This window comes from Bison bison, unplaced genomic scaffold (assembly GCF_000754665.1).
Source record: "Bison bison bison isolate TAMUID 2011002044 unplaced genomic scaffold, Bison_UMD1.0 scf7180017864519, whole genome shotgun sequence".
NCBI classification, from domain to species: Eukaryota; Metazoa; Chordata; class Mammalia; order Artiodactyla; family Bovidae; genus Bison; species Bison bison.
Window position 1 is genome coordinate 11233476 of NW_011495072.1, and position 13154 is coordinate 11246629.

Here is a 13154-nt window from a genome sequence, read left to right on the forward strand (position 1 = left end):
GCCAGCTCCCAGCTGGTCAGCATTGGTTCTATTCCACCACAAGCGTTGGCTCTAAGTTCCCAAAGCCACAGATCGAAGTCTAGTGGATCTCCCTTGACCCATCCACTGTGCCTGTGTGTTCAGTTGTTAAGTCATGTCCAACTTTTTGTGACCCCATGGCTGTAACTCTATCCATGGGTCCAGGCTCCTCTCTCCATGGAATTCTCCAGGCAAGAATACTGGTGTAGTTGCCATTTCCTCCGCCAAGGGATCTTCCTGACACAGGGATCGAACTCATGTTTCCTACGTCTCTTACATTGCAGGTGGATTCTTTACTGCTTGAGCCATCGGGGAAGCCCCTGACTGATCCAGCACATCCTGACAAATCCAACAAATTGATTCCTAACAAGCCCAGAGTGCACCCTCTTCCTCAGGCCTCTGAGAACCAAGCAGAATGCAGGTTGGTCACCGCTGCTGACAGAAACAGCTTCTTCTCCTGGAGTCTCTATCCAGTCAGGAGCAGCTGCTACCAAGGGAGCTGATGGAGCAGAGGCCAGTTGGGCACTGCGGTGTCTGATGTTCATCCATCTGTCTGTCCGGGTGCAGGAGGTGCCGAGAGCAGAGGGAGTCTGGTGGTAACCTGGCCTTGCTGAACTTCCTCCTGCCTGATTCACAGAGATAGAGCGGATTGGAAGAAATTAAGTATTGCTCCTTCTGCTGGCGTCGTGAGGAAAGAAATGTCTATGTGGACTTGAAGATGACACAGCAACTGGCCTCAGAATCAGGAAGAACACAGGAATGAGCCCCAGAGGCCAGCTTCCCGGGGCCATCAGCAGGATGGCCTCATCCTCGTCGTCTTCTCCTTTGACTCTGAAAGGAAGACTGACAGCCTTAAGCAGCAGGGGCTAAGATGCTGAACCCCATGGTTCTAGTCAGAACGTAGCGGGGCAGGGGTGGTCGGACAGCCTAGTGAGGGAACCCTAGCATAGGGCGCCTCAGATGGGGATCTTGTGGCAAAAGAGCTCTGAGAAGCCAGGGGCACAGGAATCAAACCCCCTGAGCCTGGAAAAGGGCAGAAAGGCACCAGCGCTAAACCATCTCCCATCAGAGGGTCCGTCAGAATGTCCATGATGAGGAGAGCCCTTGTCCTGGCTGGGCATCCTGCGGGGGCCATTTATTAGCCCTGTGGGCTGGGGCAAGGCCTGGTCTCTCTGACCATCAGACTTTCCTGATCTGTGACAAGATGCAGAGAGCAATGTTTGCCTCACAGGTTGCTGCAGCTTTAAGGCTCACGGCGGGAATGTCTGTGAGAGGCTTCAGAAAACAGGAATGATGATTTTCATTACCCTAGCGCCTGTGTGTGGCACTAGGACTCCGATGCCCAAGTTGCCAGCAGTGGTTTGTATCACAACACTGTGTACACAAGGACTCGGTCAGGAGGGACAGAAGCAAAGGGCCTTTTCTCCAGGAAGGGACTACCCGGCCCCACCAGCAGATGTTTATGAATCTATAACAGCATTCATCAGTCCCCCCAGGGTCCATCTGCTCACAGAGAAGAGGCCTAAGATTGAAGCAGCCAGGATGTGAGTGCGTACACACACAGGCACACACAGGGACACAGGCACACGCATCACAGCAATCCATGGCTCTGCCATCAATTGTGCTTCCTCCCTAGGTGCTGGGCCTTCTCAGCTCACAGTCCATTAAAGGATCAGTCTCTTTGGGTATAACATGTTGTGATGGTAACTGGTTCAAGAATTAAGAGAAATGTCAGGACTGAAGGGACAATTTTGCATTTATTAGTTTTAGTTTTCTGGGAAAAAGATACTACTAATGATTTATATTTGGTATCATATTTAATGACTTAAAAAAAAGTGTCACATACATTACTATTTACACCACATGGCACTCTTAGGAGGTGCGTACTATTATCTGAGGCTCGGAGAGTTGAAGGGCTTTTCCTTGTCTTCATAGTTCATGACCTTGATATTTTCAAACACTACTGTCCAATTATTTTGTAGAACATCCCTCAGTTTGGGTTTGGCTGATGTTGCCTAATGAGTGGATTCAGGTTAAGCATTTTTATCAGGAATGCTACAGCAATGATGCCGTATTGTCAATTCATCTCCAAAGAGACACAAATGTTGACTTGTTCTGTTTCCGTCATGCTAACTTTTTTTTATTTTTTATTTTTGGCTGCACACTAGCTTTTCTCTAGTTGAGGCACCTATGGGCTTCTCTTGCTGCGACCCACAGGATGCTCGCTACTATTCGCGTGCTTCTCTAGTTGCAGTGTGCACAGGCTTAGTTGCCCCATGGCATTTGGAGTCTTAGTTCCCCAACCAGGGATCAAACCCATGTCCCCTGCATTGGAAGGCAGATTCCTAACCACTGGACCATGGTTCCCACGGCCAGGGAAGTCCCCAGGCATGCTAACTTTTATCAGTTGGTTAGGATCATGTCAGCCAAATTTCTCTACTGTAAATACAATTATAAGTAATGTGGTTATAGATTAATGAGCATTTGTGGGGAGATATGCTGAAATTGTGTAAATATCAGATTCCTCATCAAATTTTCACCCACAGGTTTTAGCAGCCATGTTCTTACCTAAGTAAGTCCTTTATTACGATGATGGTGACCAAATGGTGATTTTCTAATTTCCTCTCTTTTCTGTCTTTATCAGTTGGCATTCCAGTGTAAGTCAGTGCCTTCCCTTCTCACCATGTATTTATTTGTACCTGTATTAACTCATCCATTCCTGTTTTAATCAGTGGGTTACTATACTGCATACTAATACTAACATTAGTTACTTTGATGCCTAAATTGTCCCAAACTTGACCTGCATGTATCCTTTCAATCTGGATTATGTATCCTTTTGTTTCCATCATTCTTTGAGCACTTCCATACTTTCTTAGCACAAGGAGATGCTCTAGATTCAACTATAAATTTTTAGGCTGATCAGTCTTGGTTCTTTTTAGTGGGAAATGGTCTTTGGAAATAAAGACCTGAGTGATTGGTGTGTTCACTGCTATTTGGGTATCATTGCTTATAAGGACCTCTCAGCAGACAGAAACAGAAATCCGTATGCACACACACACACACACACACACCTACATCTATGTATCTATGTTTAAACATGGGTTCAAACTAATTATGCCCATTCTGATGGCTTATTTCCTTTTTATAAATGTAACTCCTTTCACTAAGAAGCCATGAGAAATATGGCTCCCATTATCCTCAACATATTATTTTCTCAAGTCCTCTACTTGCAATCAATCTCCTAACTATACGGGCCATATTCTCTGCCCCAGCCTCACCAAACATTCTGGTTGCACTGGCCAAATTTTGACCCTAGTGTCACTGACCACATCAGCTGTGCTGGCTGAATCCTCCATCTATATCAAAGGGAAATAGGAGAGGAAGGGCACATTTTGTCATTTTTTTTAAGGATTGGATTTATTGAAGTTTGTCCTCATCACATAGTGAAATCAGTTACAGTCATTCAGACACATCACATAACCTAAAGATATTTGTTCCAGTAACAGAGCACCTTTAATGTTTCTAACAGAGCCAGTATTTATGAAATTATTTCTAGATGAATCTGAAAAACAGACTATAATATGTATGTATTCTTCATTCTATATTTTTAAAACTCTCATAATCTGTTTTCTTATTTTATATCGATTCTAACTTTGTAAAGATGACAAAGAAGAGAATCTTTGTTCTACTGGTAAGTTCAGGAACAAACTTTTTAAAAAGGTATGTCAGAGACTAGTTGTTTACAAACCATTTCTTTTGCCTCCTGGGTGCAAGCTGGACTACATTTCTCAGTCTCCCTTGCAATCAGGTGTGGTCATATGACTAAGTTCTAGCCAGTGGAATGTGGGCAGAAGTAATGAAAGCCACTTCTAGACCCATAAAACCTTCCACACAGTTCTGCAGGCTCTCAGCCTCTACTCCATCTGCTGACTGAATACAGAGGATTCAGTAGAGGATTCCAAAGCCTAAAACAGTTAGCAGAGCCACAAGATGGATAATTCTAGGTTCTTGAATCACCCTGTGGGAGGCCATCAACTGAACATCTGCATTCAACCCTTATGTGAATGTGATGTCCATTTGTATTGTGATAAGCCACGGAGACTTCAGGGTTATTAGTCAGGTCAGTTAGCTCACCCTAAGTAATACAGAAAGTAAACGAATTGCCCATGTTTACCCTTTAGAAGTGGTAAAGTATCATGTGGAACGTGACCTTCTGATCCCTACTTGAGGGTTCTTTCTATCAGATTGTGCATGTGTGTGTGTATGTGTGTGTGGGTGTGTGTGCTCATATGCTCTTTGCCACCCCATGGACTGTAGCCCACCAGGCTTCTCTGGAGTTTTCCAGGCAAGAATACTGGAGTGGGTTGCCATTTCTTCCTCCAGGGGATCCTCCTGACCTAGGGATCAGACACAAGTTTCCTGCATCTCCTGCATTGGCAGGTGGATTCTTTACCACTGAGCCACCTGGGAAGCCCCTTCCTATCAATCAGACCAAGTCAAAAGTAACATTTTCCTTTTGGCCCATGACACTAGCCCCCCTTTTAGCCCTTCCCCTTTCCCAAGGGAACCATGGCCCACATTTGCTGTTTCATGGATTCATCTTCACCAAATGAAAGCACCTCACTTGCCTAACACCTGACCTCTGACAGGAGACTTACTCACCCTGTATAGAGGTCTCTGATGAAAGGGGACCGCCCTTTCCTGCAAGCAGACTCTGTGGTTGGTGTGGCAGTGGTAACACAGCCCAAAGTTGGGATGGTCCAAAGGGCTTGGGGGACAAGTTGATTTCCTCCTCTGACACAGGAGGTCAGCAGGGGTTCCTGGTCACTCCTACATCCTGGCTTATTCATAGGCTGATAGCTACTGGTTCAGTGTGTCAGCACAGTCCAGGCTGCTAAAACATATATCTTCTTGAACAGGATGTTCCTCACCTTCCTCTCTCCAGACAAGACAAGTTTTAGAGACTAAGAGAGCTGGAGAGATCAGGTCAAGTGGGTGGGGAGGGTGGGACACAATGCAATAATACAGGGGAAAGGAAACCTCTGACTGGAGATGTGGCCATGAAAGGCCTTGGGAGTTTTCTCAGTATCACAGTCTAAATTTTATAGTAATTCACAAACTCATATTTCCAGAGTTGGGCAAAACTCCAAGGTTTGCCTAGCCTTCATTTCATAGAGAAAAGCCTAACTGTCACTTCATAGAGAGGGAATTGATGACCTGAGTGATTAAGGAGCATGTTTAACATCACAGAGATAGTCAACGCTAGGACTAGACCCCAGAACAGTGCTCTTAGCGCTTCTCTGCTTTGCTTGCAGGTCTGATGGGAGCCACTCAGTTCAAGCAGTTGTAGCAGCAGATGTAATTAGGATACCAAGTGCTGGAGAGTGTGGTCCCTGAGGACACATCTGTCCATGACCTTGGCCAACCCCCAAGCCTCCCTGAAAGCCTTTCCTTTCTTATATGAGAAGCCAGCACCCATCACCCACCAGGGTCTGACACAAACATGTCTGGGGTGAGTCGCTCAATTCCAAGGTGAAGCAAGAGTGGGAACATCTCCAAGTTAAAACTCCAGAGCATCTGGGAGGGGAAAGAGTCTCCAGACTGGAAAGGCATGGAAATTTCCCTGAACCCAGAAGCATGTTTGGAATAGAACCGCTGCATCACCACCCCAGCCCGGCCTTGTTAGTGAGGCAAGCTGCAATCAGGAGATAATTAGCTTGCTGTTATTTATTCCCTGCTCTAATCAGCAGCCCACTGCTTGCACAGTAGAGAGGGCTCCCACCCCCAGAGCAGTGGGGGTTCTCAGGGACCTTTAGTTACCAGCCAGGAAACAAGTGGCAAAAGACAAAAGGCTGGGGAGACGAAAAGAGGGAGGGAGAGCCTTGACCACAGGACCCAGGCGCTGCTGGGCTCTGCACAGCAAACAAATCCCTGGGGAGAGGCAGCTGGGAATCACCAGGAGCCCCGGGCAGCGTTACACTCTGCTTCATTTTGTTCCTGGAGTTGGGCTTTGGTCGATAAAGGGCGGCTGGCGTTCAGATCCCTGTTCTGCCTCACTGCAGTCAAATTGCCTTTTTCCAAGGCGACTTTCAGAAAAAAAAGATGACATTTATCAAAGCCTGCTGAGTGGTGACCTTGGTGGGAGGGAGAGAGGGCGGGTGTACTGTCTGTGGAAGCAGGCAAAGAAAATGAGGAAAACTTAGAGGGAAGGAAATGCTTTCAAGCCTCAAAGTTGTTGGAACAAACACAGAGAGATGACTCAGGGTTGGAGGATGTGCTCAACCACACTCCCTCCTGGCCCCTTCTTCATCCTCAGTAGCTCATTCTCACGGGCAATACCTGCCTTTCCAGCCCAATAATAGACTGAGGATGCTCCATCAAACAACAACCTCTGGAAAGGGGTCAGGCTTATGACTTGATAACTGCAAGATACACAACCTTAGAATCAGTAGCAGTTCCAGAATTTCTGCATAGGGCAGGCTATGAGGCTGCTTTTTGATTGGAGCGGCAGGAAGTGAGGGAACCAGAAAACTTGTACTTTGCGTAGCAAAGACATTAGTGGGTTTTTTTTTTTTCCCCTACATATGTCATACATCTGTAGGGCATGGAGGGCATGCATAAAGCCCTCCCAAGCCACTTATTGGCCCCACTGCTACATTTGTTGTTGTTGTTTGTCAGTCGCTCAGTCATGTTGGACTCTTTGTGACACCATGGACTGCAGCATGCCAGGCTTCCCTGTCCTTCAACCAACTCCTGGAGCTTGCTCAATCTCATGTCCTTTGAACTGGTGATGCCATCCAACCATCTCATCCTCTGTCATCCCCTTCTCCTCCTGCCTTCAATCTTTCCTAGCATCAGGATCTTTTCCAATAAGTCAGTTCTTCACATCAGGTGGCCAAAGTATTGGAGCTTCAGCTTTAGCATCGGTCCTTCCAATGAATATTCAGGACTGATTTCCTTTAGGATTGACTGGTTTGATCTCCTTGCAGTCCAAGGAACTCTCTAGTCCCACATACTACTTAGGATCCCAGAACTGGAAGAGAACTTAGGAGTCATCTGTAGGAGCTTGGGTCCTACACAGGATTCCGCTGTAAGTCTTCTCCCTTCTCTTCTCTGGCCTCATAAGCCCTTTACACATAGGCTTTTATAGCACCTGTCACCATGCATTGTGAACATCGATGTCTCAGTTTCCTTAACCAAACAGTGATACTTGAGAACAGACAAGGCTTCTTGTGCCTTCACCTTTGTATTTCACTTTTCCATTCCTGAACACTCACAGGAGTTCTTGCTATATGTGAATCGGGGTATGTGTGATAGAATGAATGAACAAACAAACGAAGGGACATCTGAGCAAAACAGTCATCCAGCCCCTGCTTTAACACTTCCTGTGAGGAGGAGTTCATTACCTCAAGATGGGAAAGATCCGATACGGGACAGGTGAAATGTCAGAAGATGTTTCTGGATGTGGAATGTAAATCTGCTCTTATGACACTTCTATAGAACAGTTCTTCCCTTTAGAGGCTCAGAAGCACAGAGGTCCTCAATCTAGGATTCCACATATAAGTCTTATGAGATCACTCCCCCCAAGAAATATGTGTAAAATTCTGTGTGTGTCTGCCCGTGTACTTAGGGGTAGGGGATCCATGGCTCCACAAAGGAGTCCTATTGCCACATTTTATTTATTTAAGTATTTATTTATTTGGCTGCACCTGATCTTTGTTGCAGCATGCAGGAATCTTTAGTTGTGACATGTGGGATCTAGTTCCCTGACCAGGGATCCAACCCGGGCCCCCTGCATTGGGAACACGAAGTCTTAAGCCACTGGATCACCAGGGAAATCCCTGTATTTCCAAATTTTAGAGCCACACTTCATTTGTTTACTCCCCCATGAAATGTATACTAGACAAATCAAGAGTCCTCAAAAATGCTTACTTTTTTATATTTTTTCCCTCCTACTTTTCCAAAGAAAGCAGCCTCCCAGGTTGCTATGTATCTTGAGCAAAACTAGCTCTGCTACTCTAACCACGGATGATTAGACAGGGATTAATTCACATACTGAAGTTAACCATGAGTGGGTGGGGCACACAGGAAGCTGAAGGAAAGAGTTTGATAGGAATTGTGATCAAAAGGGCGCACCATGTTGGATGGCAGCAATTTGACTCATTCAGAGGCTCTTCATGGGGAAATAAATATCTTTGGTGATACTCACAGAAAGTGGGTGACTTTGGAGTTGCAAGCCTCTTTTTGCCAATTCAAATCACTTTTTCAATTCTCCAAATCTTGGAAGCACTGGGCTCATAGTGACTACAGCTAATAAGGCAACTCCCCAGTTACAATAAACCTCTGTTGGGTCCTGCAATAAACCTGTCTTCCTGAAACCTATTAGGTGTGACTCTTCTTTGCAGTTTCAAAGATTCTGACTAATACACAACCCTCCAATTTTCACAAGTGGTTATTATGACTTCCTTCTAAAGTATAAGATCCTCATTGCTAAGCTATCCTTCATATATGAGCTACCAAAATAAGTATTCACACACATTCTCATTAAATCCTTATAAAATCCTACAGTAGTCATTCTCAACTTGGGTAGGGTACAAAGAACCACCTGACTCCACCTTAAATATAGATTCCCAAGCCCACAACTTCTAAGCAAGTCTGGGGTGGGCCTTGATATTCATTTTTTAAACAAGTTACTTGGAGATTCTGATGTTGGTAGTCTAAATCCCTCACAAGAAGAACACTGCCCTGGGAGTTTTTCCCAACTGCCTTGATGATCAAAATGCCTCTCAGACTCTGCCCATAGAAGTTCTGATTTAGTGGATAAGAGGCTCTGGAATTTTAATAGGGTAGGCATCTTGATGTTCAAGACTTCCTAGGTGGCACAGTGGTAAAGAATCCGCCTGCCAATGCAGGAGACCCAAGAGGCACGGGTTTGATCCCTGGGTCAGGAGGATCCCCTAGAGGAGGAAATGACAACCCACTCCAGTATCCTTGCCTGGAAAATTCCATGGACAGAGGACTCTGGTGGGCCACAGTCCATGGGATTGCAGAGAATTGGACACAACTGAGCATGCACCAAGCATAATGTCCATTTTATCTGTGAGAAAACTGAGCCCCAGAATAACTTATCCACAGTCATATAGATAGTTGACAACAGGGGTGAGATCAGAATCCAGCTCTCTTGACACTCAGTCCCACGCTCTTTCTGCTGGTCACAAAGGCCACACCACCTGTACAGAGGCCTGGACATAATAGGCAATGGATAGAGGTTTGTTAAATAGAATCCACGCAGGTTCTAGAGGGAAGAAACGATTTCTATAAAGCATATTTGCATCTTGTTCCACCCAGCCTCACCCCAAGGCACATAATACAGTGGTCTGCCCTAGGGGCTCAACAGATGTTTGTGAGAGAACACATTATTGTATGATTACTGGACTCTGTGCTGCTCTATCTCCTTCCTCTGGCTGTGCTCCAGATTGTAAATGAGCTGCCCAGAACTGAGCTTGATACACGAGTGGTGGTCTGACCCAAACTGAGGATGGCAGGGTCTCCTTTGCCCATGTTTTTATAGGAACTCCTGTCTGTTCTGGGGAACAGGACCTTGCCCTTCCTGCCAGTCTGGGGTGTGCCCTCATGAAACCAAGAGGAGCTGACAGCTCTATTACTGGTCCTGGGCCTCCTCCCTCCTTCAGCCTCCACTGTGGCTTCCTAATTCTAGCTTCCCATTCATCAACACTTAGAACTCTGCTATACCCATAACCTTGACAGCTTTCCCCCAGTAGTTCTTTGTACTACTCCTAGAAAAGAACCCTAAACAAGGATGATGGGCACCAGACCATTCTTACCTCCCCACATTTACAGAATGCATATCACACATTACATACTCCATAGGAGCATGCATACTAAGTTACTTTAGTTGTGTCTGACTCTGTGTGACCCCTATGGACTATAGCCTGCCAGGCTCCTCTGTTCATGGGATTCTCCAGGCAAGAATCCTGGAGTGGGTTGCCAGGCCCTTCACCAGGGAATCTTCCCAACCCAGGGATCAAACCCCCGTCTCTTACATCTCCTGCATTGGCAGGCGTGTTCTTTACCACTAGCGCCACCTAGGAAGACCTCTATTAGGCACATGAGCCTATTAAATACACAACACCATTAGGTAGATACTTTATGCCCTTTTTACAGGTTAAGTAATTGGTTCAGGTCATCCAGTGAGTGGCAGAGCCAAGATTTGATCCTGAGGAGCCTCGCTCCAAACACTGTGGTCTTAACCACAAAGTTATACTCTCTTTCAAGGTCAACTCAGTTCTGCCTTGACCCAGCTTGTGAACTTGACTGCTAAGGCATCTTCCAGCACTGGTAGTCTAAACTTCTCTCATCTCATAAATTAGTACCAGCCCAGGTGCAGTGTGATTAGCTTGAGAACAGGCTAAGAACAGTAGAATGTAAGTGGTCAAAGAGTAGAAAATTCAGGCACAAATGAATAGGTAAAGACTCAAGAAGTATGATTACAGGGAAACACTTTATTAATTCAAAGAGTTAGCCCAATGGCCTTAGATAAGAGGAAAAAAAAATCCTTAACTGCAAGTTTATCATTTAGTTTAACTATAACCCTTTACAAAATCATAAAAATACAAGCTTCCTACACTGGAATACTAACTCCACATACAATAAAAACGAATCAAAGATTCATACAATGTGAACTAGCTTAGAAGTCTCGTGTTAGTTAAATTTTAATTTTAAATGTAAAGCCTTTCAAAATCAAAAGACAGTGTTGCATGTGCAGGAAGAGAAAATATTTTCAGACTGACAAAACTTCTTTTAACTTCTTAAAACGTGTTAAAAAAAACACCCCAAATTTCTTTTGGAGGACCTCCTGGTTATCCAGACTTCCAGGGAGGAGCTCCAGAGTAGTCTTATTTGTCACAATGCCTTGGAACAAAAGTCTTTCATTTCTGAGATATATGGTCAGCTGCAGGCTGACTGAGGTAGGCGAACCCCACTGCTAAAGGCTAAAATATTATTCTGAACCATGAATTTATTTGTCAGCAATATTTCAAAGACACATCTATCTGATGACCTGTTGCAGAACTACTTTGAGAGAAGTCAAGAAAGGGTGTATGATTTAGCCATCAGGAATGATCACCTCTGTGGAAGCAGAACAACCCTGAACAAGAGCAATCACTACAGACTGAACAAGATGACTTTAGAATTATTAGACAATATATTTGTGCAATGGAATATTACTCAGTCATCATAAAGAATGGAATAATGCCATTTGCAGCAACATGGATGGACGTGCTGCGGCTGCTAAGTCGCTCCAGTCGTGTCCGACTCTGTGTGACCCCATGGACGGCAGCCCACCAGGCCTAGAGATTATCATACTGAGTGAAGTAAGCCAGACAGAGATGCTGAAACATCATATGACATCCCTTATATACGGAATCTAAAAAGACATGATACAAATGAACTTATTTACATAACAGAAACAGACTCACAGACTTAAAGAATGAACTTATGGTTGCAGGGAATTGGTGGGAGAATGCAGGGGAAGGGATAGTTAGGGAGTTTGGGACGGACATGTACCCACTGCTGTATTTAAAATGGATAACCAACAAGGTCCTACTGTATAGCACAGGGAACTCTGTTCAATGTTATGTGGCAGCCAGGATGGGAGGGGAGTTTGGGGGAGAATAGATACATGTATATGGATGGCTGAGTCCCTTTGTCTCCACCTGAAACTATCACAACATTACTAACTGGCTACAGATCAGATCAGTCACTCAGTCGTGTCCGACTCTTTGCAACCCCATGAATCGCAGCACGCCAGGCTTCCCTGTCCATCACTAACTCCCGGAGTTCACCCAGACTCACGTCCATCGAGTCAGTGATGCCATCCAGCCATCTCATCCTCTGTCATCCCCTTCTCCTCCTGCCCCCAATCCCTCCCAGCATCAGAGTCTTTTCCAATGAGTCAACTCTTCGCATGAGGTGGCCAAAGTACTGGAGTTTCAGCTTTAGCATCATTCCTTCCAAAGAACACCCAGGACTGATCTCCTTTAGAATGGACTGGTTGGATCTCCTTGCAGTCCAAGGGACTCTCAAGAGTCTTCTCCAACACCACAGTTCAAAAGCATCAATTCTTCAGTGCTCAGCCTTCTTCACAGTCCAACTCTCACATCCATACACGACCAGGAAAAACCATAGCCTTGACTAACGAACCTTTGTTGGCAAAGTAATGTCTCTGCTTTTGAATATACTATCTAGGTTGGTCATAACTTTCCTTCCAAGGAGTAAGCATCTTTTAATTTCATGGCTGCAGTCACCATCTGTAGTGATTTTGGAGCCCGAAAAAATAAAGTCTGACACTGTTTCCACTGTTTACCCATCTATTTCCCATGAAGTGGTGGGACCGGATGCCATGATCTTCGTTTTCTGAATGTTGAGCTTTAAGCCAACTTTTTCACTCTCCACTTTCACCTTCATCAAGAGGCTTTTGCGTTCCTCTTCACTTTGTGTCATAAGGGTGGTGTCATCTGCATATCTGAGGTTATTGATATTTCTCCCGGCAATCTTGATTCCAGCTTGTGTTTCTTCCAGTCCAGCGTTTCTCATGATGTACTCTGCATATAAGTTAAATAAGTAGGGTGATGATATACAGCCTTGATGAACTCCTTTTCCTATTTGGAACCAGTCTGTCGTTCCATGTCCAGTTCTAACTGTTGCTTCCTGACCTGCATACAAATTTCTCAAGAGGCAGATCAGGTGGTCTGGTATTCCCATCTCTTGAAGAATTTTCCACAGTTTATTGTGATTCACACAGTCAAAGGCTTTGGCATAGTCAATAAAGCAGAATTGATGTTTTTCTGGAACTCTCTTGCTTTTTCCATGATCCAATGGATGTTGGCAATTTGATCTCTGGTTCCTCTGCCTTTTCTAAAACCAACTTGAACATCAGAAAGTTCACGGTTCACATATTGCTGAAGCCTGGCTTGGAGAATTTTGAGCATTACTTTACTATCATGTGAGATAAGTGCAATTGTGTGGTAGTTTGAGCATTCTTTGCCTGCCATTGCCTTTCTTTGGGATTGGAATGAAAACTGACCTTTTCCAGTCCTGTGGCCATTGCTGAGTTT